The following is a 9,773-nucleotide window of genomic DNA, read 5'->3' on the forward strand; positions in this document are numbered from 1 at the left end:
TAGTTTTTAGCCATATTTGATTTTTAAGTGAGCCATCTTTATTAGACAGTCAAAATATGGGTCATAGCTTACACAGGGGAGAGTCACTGGAATCACAGCATGTAGTGTGGGTCTCTGGTCTGCTGTAAGATGTCATCCCCAAGTCCTGAAGTCTCAGGCATGCAACCTGCATCCTGTTGTCTTTGTGGCTGGAGTGGGCAGAAATGATGGGAAGTGCCTCAGAGAAAGGTGTTGGCAGGCAAAGGCATCCCCATCTGAGGTCAAGAAAAGGCAGACAAGTTCTTCACACAACAATCACTGGAGGAGCTGCAGCAGTCCTGGACAAGAGCCCTCGAGGTGTTTTCTCAGCAATCTAGGGGCCAGCAGAACAGGAAAAACCAGGGCTGCTTGGTGTGAGGTGCCAACCATTTCATGATGAGAAAAGGGAGAGACAGAACGAAACTGCGTGTAAGTGCACACTAGTCTCTCTCTTACTGAAGTTTCTCAAGTAGGAAGTGACAGAGTAGTCTTAGAGCAGGCCTGTGGGAAAACAGAACATTTTGCTTAAGTTTCATGAGGTATTGAGAGCGGGGGAGAGAGTTTGAGGGGTACTTTCAGTGTAGTCTGTTTTAAAATAGATTCTTTTTAGGGCTTTTATACAGGGCATATTTGAAAAGATCAAGTGGCAGTGTCTTAATGCACAGATAAAAGCTAGATCATTTTAAAAAGGTGCTGAAGTGGGTTTATTGGTGAATTTCTGCTGGCTTCTGAACTTCACATGAGAGGAAATACCAGTAATGTTTCCCCATACATAGCTTTGTACTTATGGGCTTCCCTTATATAGCTTTGTCCTTATGGGATTTTAGCCACAATCAGTTCTAAACAGGAGGTTTGAAGGGAAGGGGCCTTGCTTTCTGAAGCTTTCTCTTTGGGTTGGGAAAGAAACCAGAAGAATTTGAGTCCACCGAGACCTGAGAAAAGGTTGCAAAATGAGAAAACTGGCCTAGATTTTTCCAAGGCACCACAGAGCTGCCCATGGAGTAAAACAGATGTCCCCAAGGGCCTGGTGCAGGTGGGGTACCCAGATGCAGCAAACCTGGCAGGCCTGCCAGGAGCACAGGGCAGCTCTGTGCTCCAGTGGTCCTGGGCCAAGGCTCCAGACTGAGCTCAGGAAAGGCTGGCTGACCTGCTTTTTGTCCCACTGCATCGGGCACTGGGGCTGTTCAGTAGTTCTGCACACCCAGTCTTCAGGGCACCAGCGTTCACCATGTAACTGCTACTGTGTACGCAGAGACATCCAAGCCTTGTATGTAAGGCATGACCAAAAATCCTTTCCTGCAATAAGTTCACAGATCAAGGCATTCAAAATTAGTAGCAAGTTCTGAGGACACTTTAATCTTAGTGCCTTCCACTTTCCTCCAAGTTCTCTATGGTCCTGGTCTGATAACACACACCTGAAGCTAACTGACAGGCAAATTGTGGGATGTACAGCAATCCACTGTCTGTCCATACAAGACCTTGATAATCAAACTATTCAGTGTCTTTTAAAGGTATTTAACAGCCAGCCATGCAGTTACATCTTAAATCCTAATACCATGTTTGCACTCCTGCCATGAAAAATGTTCTAATGGATTTGTTTTTACATTTTCAGGCGATGATGTAGCATCACAACCAGGTTGCTTCTGAATTTTTTTTTCAAGAAATCAAAATATAGAGACATGGGATGTTACGCTTCTGGCTTGTCTGTAGCCATCTGTATATTTAACACTTTGATGGCAACTGAAAGTTTCTGCTGACACCATATCTATGCTGTGAGGTTTAATTTCTGAGACTAGATATATCAATAAATTAGTTCTTATTTAACCAAAAATCTTTGTTATCCTTATCTGGACATGAATAAATCCCAATAAAATAATTTTGTTTATTTGATCTAGTACTCTAGTTGATCTGAAGCAGTACTCCCCATCTGGGCTGCAACTGAGCTCAGGAGTTGGTAATTTCAGATGAGATGAAAGCCAGCCTGGCTCAGTGTTCAGCACTGGGCATCCAGGTACAGATCCAAGAACAGGTTATTCCCCTATGATACATCTGCAGCAATTTGTTTTAGGGACTTCTTGACCAAAGGAGTCACTCAGGTTTGTACATAAACACCTTCAGTTGTCTCTTTTCCAATCTCAGTCTGGCCTTAATCTTACCTTTTGTATGGAAGCACTTTTAAATCGTTCACACTGCTCTCCTCTGAGCCCTGTACTTTCTGCTAAGCCCTTCTGCAGATGGCAGGATCGGAAGTGCACAGTCTTTGGGATGCAGATGCCCTGCTGAGCTATCCTCGCATTCTCCATTGTGTTCACTATCCCTTCACAAAGCATCACAAACACTTAATTTTCTAACTGCTATGGAACATAAACTAAGTTGACATTATTTTTAAGAATAGGCCCAAGAGCCCATCTTGATATAATGAGGTCAGAAGTGTTTTTCCCATGTCCTTTCTTTTGAATTTCAGTCCAGGTTGCAGTTTTCCTGCTGTCTTCTCACCTTGTCATTTGGTAGCATATGGTTGTTTTGCAGCTCTTCACAGATAACCCTTCTGTTTTACTCAGCATATCCTCATGCCACCAGGAGATTTGTCACATTTATTACTCATTCATTTGCCAGGTAATTTACGAAGTTTCAAACATCATGGCCTTTCAACACTCATCCCTCTGACACTGCCCTGGTGAACTCTGTCATGTCATGAAGGTTTGCTCCTTATATCCACCTTTTATTTCCTGTCCCTTAATCATTAATCCACTCCTTATCCTGTGAGTTTATATTCCTAGGGAACCTTTGGGGAAGCAACTTGGGTCATGGTCCTCCAGTAGGATAAGCAGGTGCTTGTATGCACTGAGCCTTTTTTGTCCATGCGCTTCATGGCCACTTCAAAGGCTTCTAATAGTTTCCAGCAAGAAGACAACACGGGAGATGGAAAGTGAGAGACAGTGAATGTGCCAGTATTACCTCTCTTCTGCAGACACCCCAGTGGGTACAGAGTTCATCCAGGATGCTGGAATACACTGCTTCATTGGGAAGCTGGAATACACTGCTTCCTCTCTTCAAGGGGGTTTGATATTGCATCTCCCAGGGAAGCATCCCAGCCACCAGACTATTAGCTTAGCTTCTATTTTCTCCCAGCTTTTCTTGACAGATCTCCTTCATTTAGCTTAAAATATGTATTGACTCAGGGATAGGAATTTATAGTCTGATGACTGTCCTTTAGGTTCCATTTTATCCACTGCTGTTTCAGTGAGCATTGGGTTTCTCCAGTTAAAAGTGGAACCAGTGGCAATGGCAATGACAATGACAGACAGAATTGTATGCAGCCCACACATGAGGAAGATTGAGAGTGAAAGATAGAGAACTGAAAAGGCTTCTTTCAATTACCTCTTTCAAAGGGAAGTCCAGTCTCCATCATCCACCTGCTCCTTTTCCTCCAAGAGAACACCTAAACTATTGAACAGTCTTGCAGTGTCTTCAGATACTTTGATGCATATGGGATAAAGGTAGGAGAGAAAACCACTGGAAATGGAACAATGCAGAGATGTGCATGCCCAGAACTCCTACAATGGGGAAAGGGATGGGGACCTAACATCTAGCAGTTAAGTAGGAAGGAGAGACCTGAGAAACAAGATTACCAAGTCCTGTGCTGCACTTGGAGAAGTTGGAAAATCCAATTTAAAAAAACAGCGTGGGGAAATGGCAGGTTTGAGGCACACACACAGTTGCCTTGGTGCAGGACCTGCAAGTAATCCTTGGAATCAAGAACAGGATAGCATGCAGGAAAAATAAGTGGGGAGATGGTGAGATGCATGAAGAGCTCCCAGCTGGTGTGATATCCTGGGAACCCCCTGTTAACCGCTCACCATGTCTGAGATTCCCCCAATGCTCTGGCAAGGTGCAAGCCAGTTTCAGCTCCACCTTTTGGCCTGGGTTAGATCTTCAGAGCATTTCCCTTTCTTGTGGATGTCACTGCTCTTAGCAAGTGTCTCGTGGATATTCACAACCCCCTGCAGAGGAAGGGAAAGCAGGGATGAACACTACCAGGTGATGGGGGGACAAGGATGTAGCTGAAACCAGGTAGGTATAGGAGGGTTACAATGCAGTCAAATGACAGCTGATCAGCAAGGAACTGTTTTATCTTTACATTTAGAGTAATAGTGTAAAGCTCTGGACAGGGGCCACTTACCCAGCTGAGCTCTTTGGCACTTCTGTCCTTAGAACCTTCCAGATGCAAATCACAGCTCTCTCTTGCCTGGGTAAAACAAAGCACTTATCCCAGAGAGACTAATCCTGCTGTGTTCCCTTAGGATGAGCTAGGCATAATGAGAGTTTTTTTGTAACTATTGTCTATGGTAAAACCAGACACCCTTCGCAGGTTATTAGCCAATACAATGATGCTCTGATGCACTTTGTAATTCACTTTTTATTCATGAGGCCTGAGCCATTTCCACAATGTTCTTCAGGACTGTGTGGTCTCCATGGAGAGGTTTCTTCTTGCTGTGTCAGGTACTTCGAATATTGATAGACAATGAAAAAATTGTTTATGTGTGGTAGCTTTCCTCCATGTTTTTTAAAAAGGCAGAAGAAAGAAGTAAGGTATTGATAAGACAGACCCAGGAATTTGGCTTCAGTACTCTTTTAATCTTCTTGGCCTCATAATAATTTGGACCTAGCTGCTTCTCCCATCACTACTATGATTTCTTCAGATGTACTCAAAGCTCTCGGATATTGCCAGGTCCAAGTGGCTTTTGGAGTGCCACAGGGTTGATTCTGTTTCACATTCCAGTATCCTGCCGTTACCAAGCATCCAGTTCTGGGAACAGCCTTCTGATGGCTGGGAGCTGCTCAGACGGTGGCAAAACCCCCTTGACTTGGAAAGGATTTTCAGCTGTGGAGAGGATTTCTGATCCATGCCGGATGAAGCTAATAAGATCTGCACTGAATTCAGGATATGCTGGCTCACATTGGGTAGGATTTTGGCAGCTTGCTTGGCTGTCAGATTGCAATGTTCTATGCCTTCAATGGCAGACAGGAACTGGGAGAAGAGCAGATTGTGGCCTGCCAGGCAGCTGGGAAGTAGCCTGATGCAGTAGGAGGGATCATACATGGCTGAGAACACCAACTTCCGTAACAATGAATTGGAGATGGGTACGACCCACAAAATCCTAGCCTTGTCTTTAGCATGTTTTTCTGACCACAGTCTGACAAGGAAAAAAAGAAAACAAACAAACAAACAAAAAAAACCCAAAAACACAAACAAACAAACAAACAAAAAAACAACCACAGAAAAATGCCATTGGAAGAATGAAGTAACATCTAAGAATTTCCCAACCTTTGCCAAGCAATATTTGCATACAGGGCAAGGAGGTCTTAGAAATATTTTTTCTGTGGCAGCTTGGTTAGGACTTCTAGCTGAAGTTCACTGGTTCAGTGAACACAGCAAGATCTCTTTGACCTTGACCACAAGAAATCAGGCCATGGCCATGTTCTGTGTAAGTGCATGTCACAGAGTGTGACCAGAACATGTCTAATGTATCTCATAGAAGTTCTGTTTTAGTGAGACTGGTGCTCTGTAAGAGACTACTTTCAATTGCTCCTGATTCAGCTGCCCTCAACGTTTCAGGCACCCCTCAAGACTTTCTAGCTAGCCCTGCAGGCCACTCAGTCTCCTCCCTGGCGCAGGTAGCTGAAAGTACATGTGGATGCAGACGTGGAAACTTTCTCAGTGCACTTCACTGGGCAGCAGAGTGCCGGTGGGGTCGGTGGGCAGCCCTTCCTTCCCTCGCTGTGCCTCGCTGCCCTGTGGGGGCAGGTGCGGGGCTCCTCTCGCTGTGGGCCGCAGAGCGTCTCAGGGAGCGGCGTGGAGAGGCCCGGCAGGGAAGATGTGCAGAGCTGCTTGGCGGCAGGGAGCAGAGACCCTAGTAAGCCACGTGGAGGACTTTTTTTTTCCTTTCCCACAAAGTAAAAGGCAAGAAAAGGGAAGGGACGCTCCTACAGGCCTCCCTGCGCTGGGAAGGGCCGTGAGGGCTGGGAAGGGGCGGGGCGCCCTCTGCTGGCGCCTGTCGCCAGCGGCAGCGGGGGCCGCCGGGCCCGGCCTGTGCCGCCGCTTTGGGGGCAGCAATCTTGGACAAGTCATTTCACGTCTCTCGGATTCCCGGTGAGGGCAGTGGCCACGAGAGTTCGGCTTTGTGAAGTGTTTTGAAATCTGCTTGTAAAAGATGTTGAGTAGGAACAATGCTCTCTGCTAATAAAAGCCATTGTGCAGGAGCATGTTACTGCTGGAATTGTGGAAAGGGGTGGTGCAGCCACACTCGGGGACTGCGTTCAGGGTCCAGGTTGCTGCAATAAATTGCTCTCCTTTGCAGACCTAAATCCTGTCTGCTGGGAAAAAAATATTTCAAAGCCTACAATTATCATTTTTAATCGGTGTGTCCACATGTTACTTCCAGAATAAATGCTGTGTTTTCTTTAAGAAACCAAGGCTGATTTATCTTTGGTTTTCAGCTGCGTTTCTGAGGGGTAACTGTGTTTCCCAGCAAGTAAATGCTCTTGATATTACATAGCTGTCATGAGAAAGACGACATGCTGGTAGTTTGGCAGCAGTTCTCTAGTAAAAGAAAGCATGTAATGATCTTACTGCATGATTTCTCTATTTTCCTCTTGTTCCGTATCTTCCACAGATGAAGGCTGGAAAGGAAAAGAATTACACATCCTGGTTTTCTAGCAAAACTCGCTTTTCTCAAGAATGCTCCTTGAACTTTTTGTAAGTGGCAGCTCTGCTTAATCCCTGTTTCTCCTCCTACCTTTTCAAGGTTTTAAGGAGTTCTAGATGTGTAATGTGATTGTCATAGGCCATTTTCCTCCTGCTGTGCTGAATCAAGGCTGTAGACAGCCAAGTTTCTTCTCAGCAGGTGGAATCAGCTGTCAAGTGATAAGAAATGTGCAGTTTCTGCTTTTTGCTTTCACTGTTGTGGACTAATGGATGTGGTTGCTAATCTTAAAGCAGCAGCACAACATACCTCAGCTACAATTTAGTGTTTCTTGGGATGGAGTTTTCAGTTGTTCAGCTGGGTGTAAAGTGGAGGTGTGGTCACTTTAACCAATTAGCATCATCTGTAAAATTGCTGCTGCAAATATTTGTCAGCTAAAAGAAAATTGTTGACTGTTTTTTGATGCATTTCAGTTATGTAAGTAAGGTAAGTATAAAAATAATACTGGAATGCATTCATGGGAAGAGCTGGTTTGCTCAGAGGCTTTATGAAATAGAGCTTTTGCCTGATTAGGAGGTTCTTTCCTAGGAGCAGCTGGCAGTCCACTGGACCCAAGGAGCAGCTGGGTGCTGGGTGTGGCTGCCACTGCTGCCTGGGATCACAAATTGACGGCTACACTGAGTACATTGATTAAAAAGAAAGGACAACAGGAGTAGGTGTATAATCTGTATGCTCATGCCCCAACAATGTCCTGAAGGCCAGCCTACTCTTCCCCCTGTCTGTGTCTATTGCTATCCCCATCAAATTCTTTCAGCCCTTTTTGTTCATAGGCTCAGAGCTGAAGCATGTAGCTGCATTCAGTTGAACAAGCTGAAAAAGAACAAGCAGTTTGATGAGTGGTGAAAAATTTGTCCTTACAGATTTGGCTGAAGAGCATCCTATCTCTGTGGTCCCCCCCAGGGCAAGAAAAACACTTTAGTAATGAAGTTGTATGTAGTGAGCCCTAACCTTCCTGGCAACAACTAGCAAGAATGGAAGGCAAAACCTAACGCACCTGCTGCTGGAAGCTCATCCTTCTACACCTATCTCATTTCTGCTAAAAGAAAATGTGGCTCAGCAAAACTCTAAGTACTTCCAAAAACTGACTCCATTCTTACCTTCAAAAAAGGAAGCGAAATAATGCCAACAGGTAACCTGCTAAGCTACTATCTTTATCTGATGGATTTGCTTCTTCCATCCTCATTATCCTCCTGCTTGTAAGAAATGTTTTGAGAATCTAATTCTTGGACTCCATGCGAGCAAATTCAATTCCCTGATGTCCTGCTAATGCTGTTGTGAGAAAGAGACTGTATAATACCAGTGGCAACTTGTTCAGAGACCTGCCTGTCCTCCCGGAAGCTGCAGCATTTCTCATCATCACTGCTGCCACAGTGACATGAGGTTGTCCTTATCCTACATAATATTTGCAAGTGCTGCAGCCAGCAAGGAGGACACAAGGTATTTAAACACAGAGCTTTTTCCCTCTGCTCAGCAAATGAAAGATATTTGAGGTCCTCTAGCTTTTCTTCTTGGGGAGGCCATCAGCTGTGCCATGAGGAACCTAAGGGCCTGTCAGAAGGCCAAATGTTACGTTCTCAGTAAGTCTAGTCCAGAGATCACATTGTCACTTAAAACAACACATAATTTCATTTTCCTGCTGGGCTCATCCTTCAGATCAAAATCATCTCTTTAGCCACCTCTGACTGGTCATGTTCCTCTGCTCCACAGAATTCTCAGCATTTGAAACCAGGTCGAAAAGGCTCATCAGTCCCACAAGTAGTTGGCAGTCAGTGCATAGCCAGAACTGCACAATGTTACAGAGCAGAGAACAAATATACATGTAGTTGTGATTGGGAATATTTACACCTGCCTACAACAATTTGTTCATCTAGCTAGAAGCTCGGGAGCAGTTTCATAAAACTTAACACCACAGGTTTGAAATAAACATGGGTGTTGTACATCCACATTGCCAAGGTGAATAGATTATTAATTAAGCAAAAACAGTCAGTTGAGTGAGTGGTCCATGCCAGGCCAGCTAGCCCAAGTCAGAAGCACTGTTAAAGCCTGGTGTGAATTTGGAGAGGAGCGGAGAGAAGCTGTCCCTGCTTAAAACCTTATGTTAATGATGTAGTCACAGCATGCTTGGGATGGATTCCCCTGACTTTTTATCCTTCTTCTCTAGCCCAGGTCCTCTCAGGAGTAAGAAGCCTTTTGTCTGTGAAACTCTAACCCTGAAGTGATCCCAGGCTCCAGCACTCTCCCAGATCTCTGCCATGGCGTGTTCAGCATGTTTTCAGAAGCTCAGTGGAGCAGAGAAGTTGCCTAATATTGACAGACCATCTATGTACTATGAGAGAGCAAGGCATCAAAGAGCACCAATCTCGGTTTCTGGTCAGAGAGCAATGCCTGCCATGCTTTGTTATGCACCAGATTGAACCACCTGGTGTAAGGCATTGGAGATGCTTCAAGGGGACACCATCAATTATAAATCTGTGCAGCACCTTGTACAATTCAGATAAACTTTCCTGATGCTCTCACAGCCATTGCAGTATGAAGCTATAAAATAATAATAGTAACAATGCTCTGCTTTAACACAGGAAACAGAATAATGTTGTGAACTGTTGGCTAAAAATACAAGGATTAGATCATGAGCTAAGAGCTGTTTTGGCAGAGGGTGGCCTGGAGTCTTTCTAGTCTTCTGCAAAGTATAGTTGAGGGTCAAGCGTTAATTGATGGCTTTACATGAGGAACACAGAAGTCTTCTCTTTACATCCAGGGCTGCTTGTGACACAGCACACTTTCTAAAATCTCCCTTAGCTTTATCTCTTTGCAGAAAGGGGTAGGCAGAAATCCAGCCAATTCTCAGTAGCCTCTGTTGTTCAGTGGTTTATTGTCCATGTTTACTTCCTCCCAAAATAGTACTGTACTTAGTTACAACCTTGAAGTATTCCTATAAACTGTGTATCCACTGACCCTGTCCCTCCTGTGAGTTATTATCTGCCCCCCAAG

General features: G+C 44.7%; 1 long non-coding RNA gene across 1 annotated transcript; it reads right to left on the minus strand.

Moving 5' to 3' along the window:
* On the minus strand, nucleotides 1-6,040 carry LOC128790211 (uncharacterized). Its single transcript, XR_008431664.1, has 3 exons — nucleotides 2,175-6,040; nucleotides 1,166-1,314; nucleotides 1-519 (listed from the first exon to the last, which is right to left on the minus strand). It is a non-coding gene; the product is annotated as an uncharacterized LOC128790211 (long non-coding RNA).
* Between the last annotated feature and the right edge of the window lie 3,733 nt (nucleotides 6,041-9,773).

The sequence above is a fragment of the Vidua chalybeata genome, chromosome 6 (genome assembly GCF_026979565.1).
Source record: "Vidua chalybeata isolate OUT-0048 chromosome 6, bVidCha1 merged haplotype, whole genome shotgun sequence".
In the NCBI taxonomy this organism is placed as follows: domain Eukaryota; kingdom Metazoa; phylum Chordata; class Aves; order Passeriformes; family Viduidae; genus Vidua; species Vidua chalybeata.